General features: G+C 34.7%; 1 pseudogene; it reads right to left on the bottom strand.

The window, feature by feature from the left end:
• Positions 1-1763: 1763 nt before the first annotated feature.
• LOC132628527 (probable 2-oxoglutarate-dependent dioxygenase AOP1) lies at positions 1764-3867 on the bottom strand (annotated as a pseudogene).
• Positions 3868-10716: the final 6849 nt, after the last annotated feature.

Below are 10716 nucleotides of genomic sequence, written 5' to 3'. Positions count from 1 at the left end.
TACAATGCTCACCTCACTTCCCCAGTGCTGGCCGCAATCATTGCCCCACTGGACCTTAATAAGACCCAGTGAGTCTACATTGGCCATTTTGGCCCGCTGTGCGGTCCTCAGTGGCCTGCTTCATCAAATTCTAAATTGATTCTAATTGTGTCTGAAACACCTGTGCCTCTCGAGTCCCAAACCACACCAATAAGTTTCAAATAGTATTATTGGCTTATACCTTTATCTCAAACCATAATTTAGAACTTTAAACAAAAAAAATGAGGAGTTGAGTTGTTACACAGTAGAACTTTCTGATAGACAGGAAAAGACTTGTCTCACCACAAGTTTTGACAAGCTCTAAGACTTTAAAACAAATTGCATCACGAGTTTGGCACATCGGTTGGAGTTTATGATGGATTGACACAGTTCTGACTATCGCTAGGACTTTAGTAAAGATTGTGCCATAATTAGAATGAATTGTTCATAACTCTTTATCAATTATGAGGGATCACACAGAAATTTCAACCAACACATTTTGGCTTGAATTTGATCCAATTTTCACCTCATCGACTACTAATGACCCCAAATTTGATATCAAACCTGCTAATACCAATCCCAACTAGATTCAATTCAAACCTTTGAAGATTAATAGATTCACTTTGTCTTTTTTAACCAATTTTTTTAAAAGCTCAACAAAACACGTTGGTGATCTTCAATTTTTATTTTTAGTTGTGTGCTCATATAACAACAACAACATCCCCAATGAAATCCCACATTGTGGGGTCTGGGGAGGATAGAATATACGCAGACCTTACCTCTACCTTGGGAGGTAGAGAGGTCGTTTCCGAAAAACCCTCGGCTCAAGAGGAAGCATGACAAAATAACGAAAGCAAATAAGTCATGATAAAGCAATCTGAAAGAAGGAGCAATAGCTACCACATATAAATAAGATAATCGAAGTATACGAAACAACAGATAGTAGTAGAAATCAAAGGACAAGAAACTATAGAGCAATACTACAAGTACAAATAGGAAAGGGTAAGCGGGACTAGCTACCTACTAGCCTTATAGCCTAATCTAGGTCCTCCATAACATCCTATGTAAGGTCATGTCCACGGTAAGCTGGAATTGCGTCATGCCCTATCTTTTCACCTCTCCCCAATATTTCTTTGTCCTACCTCTACCTCTCCGAAAACCGTCCATACCCAAGCTCTCACACCTCCGCATTGGGGAATCTGTGTCTCATAATCTATTGCAATACAAATGAGAAGGAGGAAGAGGAAAAGAAGAAAATAAAGCAAAAGGAGGAAGAAGGAAATGAAAAATGAGAAGAACGAGCAGGGGCGGATTTACCTTGGCTTGATGGCTGTCACGTGACACTGCTTCATCGAATTTTTATTAGATATACATATATAAATAATAAATAGAGCAATAGAAATACTAAAAGGACACTACTTTTAAATAAAATTGTGCAACGGGTTGGTGGTTGGCGCTCCAGCTTTGTGTGAGAGGTCGCAGGTTCAAATTTGCTTGACCTCATTTTTTCTCTTACACTTTCATTTAAATTGTAAAAGATACTGAAACTTAAATAAAACCTCCATGCATTTGCAACTGAGAACAGGAAAGAAGAAAAGTTCTAGCGATTGTGTAATGTCATGATTCTTTTGCATTAGTTTTTTTACATAAACGAAAATTAAACAAGTCATCTGGTAGGAATTCTTGGAAGTATTTGCTACAAGACATAGGATTAAGGGTGTCAAAGGAACGCATTGGGCTGAAATAAGCTGAGTCCATTTTTGTAAATCACCCCATCCATCAAACACCACAATAAGTCTTGAGACTACCATGGCCTGCTTTTTGGCCAGCCTCTGATTTAAAGAATTGAACATATTTAATACCATCAAATGGCTTGTAAACCAAAGGGTCTCTTCATCTACAAGCTCTTCTGGGGCTTTCACAAGATAGCCTTCTTTGGGAAATGTAAAAAGTCCTATAAAGAACCTTTCTTGATCCTTCCCAGACATCAATACTCTATGAATGGGAGCATGCAATCTACCATTAGTCCATGCCTGCAAGAATATTTCGGAATGCTAGTAAAAGTATGCTGATTAGTTGCCCATAAATATTTGAATATTGCCAAAAAATAATAATTACAAAGGTAACTCCTATTTCGATAATATCTGATGATAAGATATTTAGCATTGTTAGGTATTGTATGTATTTAATAAGGATTTAAGTTATATACACCATGAAATTGTAATGAATATTTTGCACCATTAATGTAATAGAACTTGTTATAGTAGGTTATTTATAATTTACTTTAGTTTACCGATTGTAATGCTAGAATTATCTATAATTGTCTTTTAAGTGACCTTATAAAATATTTTTTACATCATACCAGACACACAAAAACTTAAACTCGTCTAATAGAAATACGATTTGAGCAATGCAGTCTTCTTAAAGTAAAAGTATCATACAACTCCTTGAATAACTTCTTTTTTATGATGAATGTAGTTCCTTGACTTTGAATTATGTATCATTTAATTAGTTAGTACTTAAGAGATAAAGAACAAACATTAACATGTTAAGATCTTTATTTGCCCAAACTAAGGATAAAATGCTAGTAAAGTCCTAAATTGAAAATATTTTGAAGTAAAATTTCATTCCCAACAGGTTAGCCCTCTTTTCTTATTTCACTTACTCATTTAAAGATATTTCCCAAGGAGGTCCATAGAAAATATTTTAGAGAGCACAGAATATAACCACATGTACCTAATATTGCAAGATAAATGTAACAAAATGTAACTAAAGTCCAAAAAAGAATATGAAACATGTACCTCAAAAACATCTCCAATAAGGACTAGAAAAGAATTAGGTGAGAACTCAACATCAACCCACTGCCCATTCTCCCTCTACATCTGCAATCCATTTACTTGAATCGGGAATAAAATAGTTAGAATGTTTTTATTTGTGTGTGGAACCAATCCAATTCCACTCTCATCCCTTGTAGGTTTTCTATACTTGTTGACAATGAGTACATAGTTTGATGATTCATTCTGCTCCTCAATGTACTTCTCCAACCCCAAACTCTCCATAGCCATTCTTCTTATTGTCTTTTCTAACATTTGATAATTGCTTTGAGAAGGAATGTACCATAACGCTGTGAATTCGACAAAAAATTATAAAAAAAAAGTAAGTTACATGAGACACAACTGAAATACCTACTTTGTAACAAGGCTTGGGTTGAGAAACATAAAGGTTGAGTGTAGGGATAAATCAATATAGTGGGTAAACATAACTTCAAAAAACAAGATAAATAAATATAGTTTTAAGCTTAATTTCAAAAAAATTATACTATCGAATTTTACCAATTGATTAGAAATCATATTTTAAGTCCCATAATTTCCTAAATTTTAACTTTTGAAATGTCAAGTTTCCCCTCATTGTAAAAGAAACACGATCAAACAGAGTCAGTATCCTAACATTAAGAATTAAAAAAGAATTTAAAGAATATGGTATCAACTTAACATACCAAAATGTAGGTTTCCCATTTGGCCAGAAAAGATTAGCAAATTTTTCAGCAACTCCAGGAGAAAGAACATCCTGAATTGTCAATCTCTCATAGAGAGGTAATGCCGGATTGTGGCCAAGGTAACCAAACATGGTAGAAGATCTACTCATTTTTAATTCTAATGGTAAGTTGAAAATCTCTTTCATCTCTTCATGTAAGACTTTTGGTTGAACCTTATCAAACAAAACCTCAAAACAGCCATATTCTTGCAAGGCTTTGAAAACTTCATCTCTCACTGAATACCATTCAAGTGTTCCTGGTTTTAGCTCTGCCTTGCAGAAATCTAAAGTTGGAAGCTTGAAAGAATCTCCCATGTTTCGAAACAACTAAAAATCCAAGAATTAGTTACGGATAAATTCTAGCTTATAACAGAAAAACGGTCACTAATTCTATTTAATGATGGATTATCAAAACCTATTGTTATCTATGAGCAATTTAGCCGCGGATTTGCAACGAAGTTCGTGGCTAATTTCAGTTTTTCTCGCAGTAGTTTCTCCAGTATGTTTTTACTTCTTTTTCTTCCTCTTCAACTTTTCCCTCTTCTTCTTGTTTCTTGTTTTCCCTAGTTTTACCAGGGCTTTATAGGATAGCTGACATATATTTGTTGAGAAAACGACAAAAATGGTCCTTTATGTTTGAGGATATGTTTAAAGTAGTCCCTTAAATAGGTACTAAACAATTTTGGTCCTTTAAGTTTGCTAAAAGTTAACATTTTTTGTCTCCTCAAATATTTACCAAACTCTAGCTGTTAGATTTGAGGGTAGTATGATAAAGAAAGAAAATTAGCAGGAACTCACCTTTAGACGTATAATGTTTTGTCATTTCTGTTATTTTTTATTTAAATCTAGAGTCTGATGCAGTTTTTTGAGGTGTAATTTTTTTTCTATATTTTATATCTTTTTGTGTATAGTGCCGGCTTTTATGCTGCATATTTTAGAATTTAATGGGAATTTCTTGATGGTTATGGTTAAAAACAATTCTATGGGTTTTGTCAATATAACAAAACATATATTGTTAAATATTAAACAAAAACTCAAAATGTTAAATTTTGACATAAAGGACCAAAACTATTCAATCCATACTTGAATGATTAATTTGAACAAACCTCAAACATAAGTGACCGGTTTTGTCATTTTATCCATGTTTGTTCAAAACGTTTTTGAGAAAACATCCAAGTAGAATTTGTCCTTCGGCATATGGATTCGGTAAATAGATAAGGACAAAGGAAAAAAGAACGCCGATTCTATAGTGTATAAAAAATAAGGAACAGGATCAATTTTACACAAGGATAAGACGCAACAAAATGATCAAGGAGTTTGCTGTTTATTTTTTTTGTTACACTAAGTAATTATCAAAAAAGATTGTTAAGAAATGTTAGTTTAGTTTAAAATATTGTTAACTTAAATAAATATTAGATTGTCAGTTTAATATTTCTTGGTTATTGAATTTAAAGAGTTGTTAAATTATTAGTTTAGGTTTTGAATAATAAATAATTATTAGAATTTTCCTGAACTTAACTCACAAGAATAGTTTGGTACTTCTTTACTAAACCTAATCCTTATTTGGAAACCTATAGGAAAGGGAAGATACATGAAAACATAGTAAGGATAGCGCCATTTTATCTAACAATTTAAGAGAAAGGCCAAAAAAATGCTGAAATTTAAAAATATAGGATGATAATAATTCAAGAATGCAAATGGCCTGCACAACCGGCAAAGGCCAATTGAGTTGGATAAATTGGCAAAACCCACTTTTTAGACGGCTAATAAAAGAATAGCTGAAGGTAAATTATACTTTTTCTGGTCCATATTGTATAGTGCTAGTATTCAGAGTCCGCAACTTAAATGACCCAAAAAGTGGATTTGGGTACCAAAGTAACGCATTTTAAAAAAAAGTTACCAAAGTACCTTTTGCGCACTAAATTAGTGCGCAAAAGGGCTTTAATAAATGACCCACCATCTTCCCCACCCCCCCCCCCCCCCACACCTTTTTTTGTTTTTATAAAGCGCCATTAACAACCAAAACCCGAGGTCCCACATTCAAAAAACATCATTTTCTTGTTATTTTTTACCCGAAAGTCAATATTCTTGGTATATTCAAGTCAAAAACTCAAAACAACCTTTAATCTAGGTATTTTACTATGCATTTTCTATTATATTGTTAAATACATTATTATCCTAAGCATGATTAATGTTTAATAGTTGCGGATTTGAAAAGAAAAAAAAATGCAATAGGGGGCTGTCCATTGCGATTAGCCCCTTTTTTTCATTTTTTAATTTAATTTTTTGTTAATTGTTTGATTAGCTAATTGTTAATTATTTGTTAATGATGTGTTAATATTTAATTATTTGTAATTTTTCGATTAGCTAATTGTTAATTATTTGCAATTTTTCGATTAGCTAATTGTTAATTATTTGCTAATGATATGTTAATCTTTAATTTTTTGTTAATGATTTGTTAATTGTTTGATTATAGGAAAATATACTAATCTCTTAATAATATCTTTATTTGTTAATTTATTTATTTGTTAATTTTTTTAATCCATTTTAATTATTAATGTGCTAATTAGTTATCTAATTTTATGTGTTAATCTAATTTTATTTGCTAATTAGTTATCTAATTTATGTATTAATGTGTGTCTTAGTGGACTAATTAATTATCAATTGTTAATTAGAAATAGTTAAACCTTAATATCCTTAAAATTATATTTGTTAGTTAATTGTAGCTAATCCTTAGTTTATGATTGAACATCGTTAGTTTAACATTAAAAATATCATTAATATAATATTAGTTAGTTAATTGTAGTTAGTATAATAATTAATTAACAATTATCAATTCGCAAATTTAGATAGTTAATATAATTTCCCGTTAAAGGATTAGTTAGTTAGTATAGTTTTTCGATAAACGATTACATAATTAATATTACATGTTAATGATCAATTAAAAATTATTAATACAGATACGACACCTCCATGGATCCTAACCTCTTCATTCGAGGCCCTTCAATGCATCAGTACTTTATCTACCGGAAAATCATAGGTCCCAGCTATTATGGAATGGAGAGATACATTCTAGTACATTGTTCCGTCCCCGTAGGATATAACATGCGTGGGATCTTGTGGGGGCTCGGCCCCCACATCGTCGCGTATTAGATATACTTTATCAGGGCGGTATCTATCATTGTGTCGCTGTTGGTCGGGTAAAACATGATAGGGCTCTTGTGACGGCCATGATTGAGCGATGGCGACCGGAGACCCACACATTTCATCTCCGTACTGGTGAGGCCACTATCACGCTTGAGGATGTGGAGGTCATATATGGTCTACGGGTAGATGGATGCCCATTATATATCTAGGAGAATCAGCAGCCCAGATGGTATCGGCAAGAGTTGACTAGGCTCACTGGTTTCGTGCCGGAGAAGGGTGATTTCTGGGGACAAACTTGGGTCTCGCTGGTTTCCATCGGTACTCTTGCGCCTCATAGACATCCAGCATCCTATTACAGAGGACACACCTCAGGCGGATGTCTATCGTCATGCCCGTCTATACTTACTCATCATATTCGGGGGCATCTTGTTCCCGAACACATCAGGTTCCCATGTGAGTTTATGGTATTTGCTATATATGGACGATGTGGGCGAGTTGAGATGTTATAGTTGGGGAGCTACTGCTCTGGCTTACCTATATCGATCATTATGTCGAGTGTCTGTGGACGAGCCTGTGGATGTCGGCAGATTTCACGCACTCCTCTTGGTAATATATTTAAAAGTGTGTAATTTATTCTAAATATAGCTTTTTGAAACCACGACTAATAATTTTTTTTTTAATAACCCTTTCAGACATGGGTGTGGTCTAGGATGAGGCCTTTTCAGCCTGTAACTGTGCACCCTCAACCGGACTTCATTGCTGAGGGAATGCCCTATGCGAGGAGATGGAAGGGAGGCGTAATCCGAGATGTGGATATGCACAACAGACTTCTTCCGTTCAGGGATCAGCTAGATCGTATGATGGCGGACATGGTAGGTTATTATCTTATTTTTTTTTACTATTTTTGTTTGTATTGCTTACTAATTCATTTTTTTTTTTACAGTTTTGTATATGAAGGCCGTATAATCAGATTTTTGATCAGTTGCCGATTTTTTGTAGGGCTGGTGAGCTCATGTGGAGGTCGCAGTGTCCGTTGATACACATGGATATCGTTGAGGATCACACACTCCAACGCATCTTACGACAGTTTGGGATTGTAAAGTGTCACGACCCAACCCCGTAGGCCGCGACTAGTGTCCGTGCTGGACACCCAAACGTACCCAATAACCCAAACCAACATATTATCAAAATATATTAATATAAAGGTTAGTTGGCACTACTAAATATCACAGATGAACAGATTTTGCACGTAGAGGCCGATAAGGCCATCACCGATCATAACAACCCAAAACATATACAGAACCCACACAAGTATGTCTACAGACCTCTACAGAACATAACAGATTCATAAGATGGGACAGGGCCCCGTCGTACCCTTGAATAGCGTACATATATACAATAGCAGAAGATTGTACCAAAATATAGGCTCCGGATAAAGGAGCGCTCCAAAATAGCTGAATAAAGTCCTAAGCGGGCGGATCAGCAAACCTGTCGTCTGTACCTGCGCGGCATGAAAACGCAGCCCCCGAAGAAAGGGGGTCAGTACGAAATATGTACTGAATATGTAAAGCCTGAATCACAGAATCAAAATCGTAACCGGTACAGAACGTACAGAAAAGTGAGTGTAAAATCCAAAGTATCAAATGCATATTTTCAAAACATACAGAGTGTATACAGAAACATATGCCATATCATATCCGGCCCCTGCCAAGGGACTCGGCAGACAAAACGTGGCCACCCTCCCGACGCTGGTGCCACAATACAGAAGGATCAGAATAGGGGTATAACCCCGTAATGTAGCATATCATATCAGATGGCCATAACAGATCATATCATATCATATCAGAATATGTGTACATGGCACAGCATACTCCACAACCCATGTACATGTATACCTGCCCCCTCACATCGAGGCACGACGAACAATGCAGAGGAATACGCTTGACAACATATCCTGGCCCGGGCTCAGTGTGGGAAACATTGAGGCATCCACGAATGGAGTAGTGAGAAACTAAATGCAATAAAAATACCATATATATTTCCAGAGACTCAATGAAGCATATCGAATGACAGATCAAATCAATGAAATCGAACGGAGTCATAGTAAGTGAAATTTGAATGTCAAAATGGGTTACGGAAGCATAATCTTTCTGAGATCGTTCCCAAGTTTCAAAACAATTCATAAGGCTTAATGAAATATTAAAACAATTTTTATTTAGTAGTTAAAAAAGTAGTTAGAATATTTCTTAAAAAAAATGCTCGAAGACAAGTCATAAACACAAAAGGGTAAAATCGGAAATAGTGGGCCCACCTCGGGACAAACAAAGCGGTGGGCTCAAATTACGTATTTTAAGCTTATAAAGTCACCTACGGAGGTTCTAGGGACATTCCATAATTTTCTAGACAATTTGCGGAAGTTTGCACAATTCTTTCAATAAAGCATACTTATAGGGTTCAATTCAATTGAATGAAAAAGGGGTATTTTCAAATGCAGATTCCGATGAGCAGAATACTTTTCGAGGCTCAAATTCGATCCTAGTACACCTAGGACATGCCAAAAGAAGAATCGGGATAGCCTTACATACCTTATATGCTCTTTACGCCTTTCCAAATTCAATTCCCGTTTCGCCCAAAATCTGCAATTGGTCACATTTACCAATTCTCAATTTCCAATCTTTAAGTATTCAATCTTTATTCATAATTGCCTACAGAAATTTGGGCAGCATCTCCCCTATACATATAGCATCCCCGAGAATTTAACTCGGCCAAAACAATCAACAACAACCCAACAACAACATCAACAACAACAACAATCACTATAAACACAATATAACTTAACTAGCTATCTTTCCAACATAATGTCATAACCTTCATTTCAACTTCAATTTCCAAACTAATCTCAATGGTTTCACATTCATCATTAATCTAGATCATCACAATATAATTTGGAAATATTTCATATCATTTCTACGAAATATTCACAAGATATACAAAATATACAAACTTTTCACCAAAACATAATTCACCCAAAACTTCAAATCTTCAACCTACATATTCATAACATATTTCCATCTTCCAATTTCATCAACCATAATCATAATTCACATCTTAACAACTTCATTTCCATAATATCACAAAATCATTCTAAAGTGACATAATCTTCTACATTCCAACTTCAACCAAAATTCATTCAACTTTCATTCCCAATATAATTTTCACTATAACCACAACTAGAATACGACATAAAATTCAACTCATATATGTATACAACATATATACACTCATGGCTATATATATATATATATATATATATATATATATATATATATATATATATATATATACATACATACCCACTTTGCAAACTTCCTTATTTCCATAATTTCTACTCATTTCCACATACCACAACATAAACAAACCTTCATAACATAAGAAAAAGGAATTGATTCTTACCTTTTTCTACAACTCCTTCACTTGAACAAGTTGTCAACTTGAAGAAATAAGTGCTCCTTCTTCCAAAACAATTACACCAAGTTGTAAAGGACCCTTAAATTAGTAGGAATACCACAAGAATATAATTTTTGGAGGAAGATTTGGAGGGGTGAATTTTCTATGGCCAAACCCGAAATGGCCCTTTTTTTTGCTCTTGTTTTGTTTGTTCTTTCTCCTTCTAAGTTTCTTGAATCATCTAAGGGATAATGATCCCTTTATAATTAATTTGCCACATGGAAATTAATTAATTTGGTGGGCTTGGACCAGGTATGGCCGGCCACCCTCTCACCTTGGGCCTAAATTTTTCTTTTCATTTTTTTGGGCCAACTCGGTTGGTCCCGAGTTGGGCCTAGCCCACTGACCTTTCGACCTTAAAACGTCCATATCTCCTTGTACCGACGTCACCTGGGAACCCACGACCTATGGATGGAAAGCTAATTCAATTATCTACAACTTCTATTTCTTGGTACTTTTCCAAATTCCAAACTTATAATACAGTTTTTGCCCCCCAAAGTTAGGTCACCC

Source organism: Lycium barbarum, chromosome 2 (assembly GCF_019175385.1).
Source record: "Lycium barbarum isolate Lr01 chromosome 2, ASM1917538v2, whole genome shotgun sequence".
NCBI classification, from domain to species: Eukaryota; Viridiplantae; Streptophyta; class Magnoliopsida; order Solanales; family Solanaceae; genus Lycium; species Lycium barbarum.
This window is presented reverse-complemented; position numbering and strand designations above follow the sequence as displayed.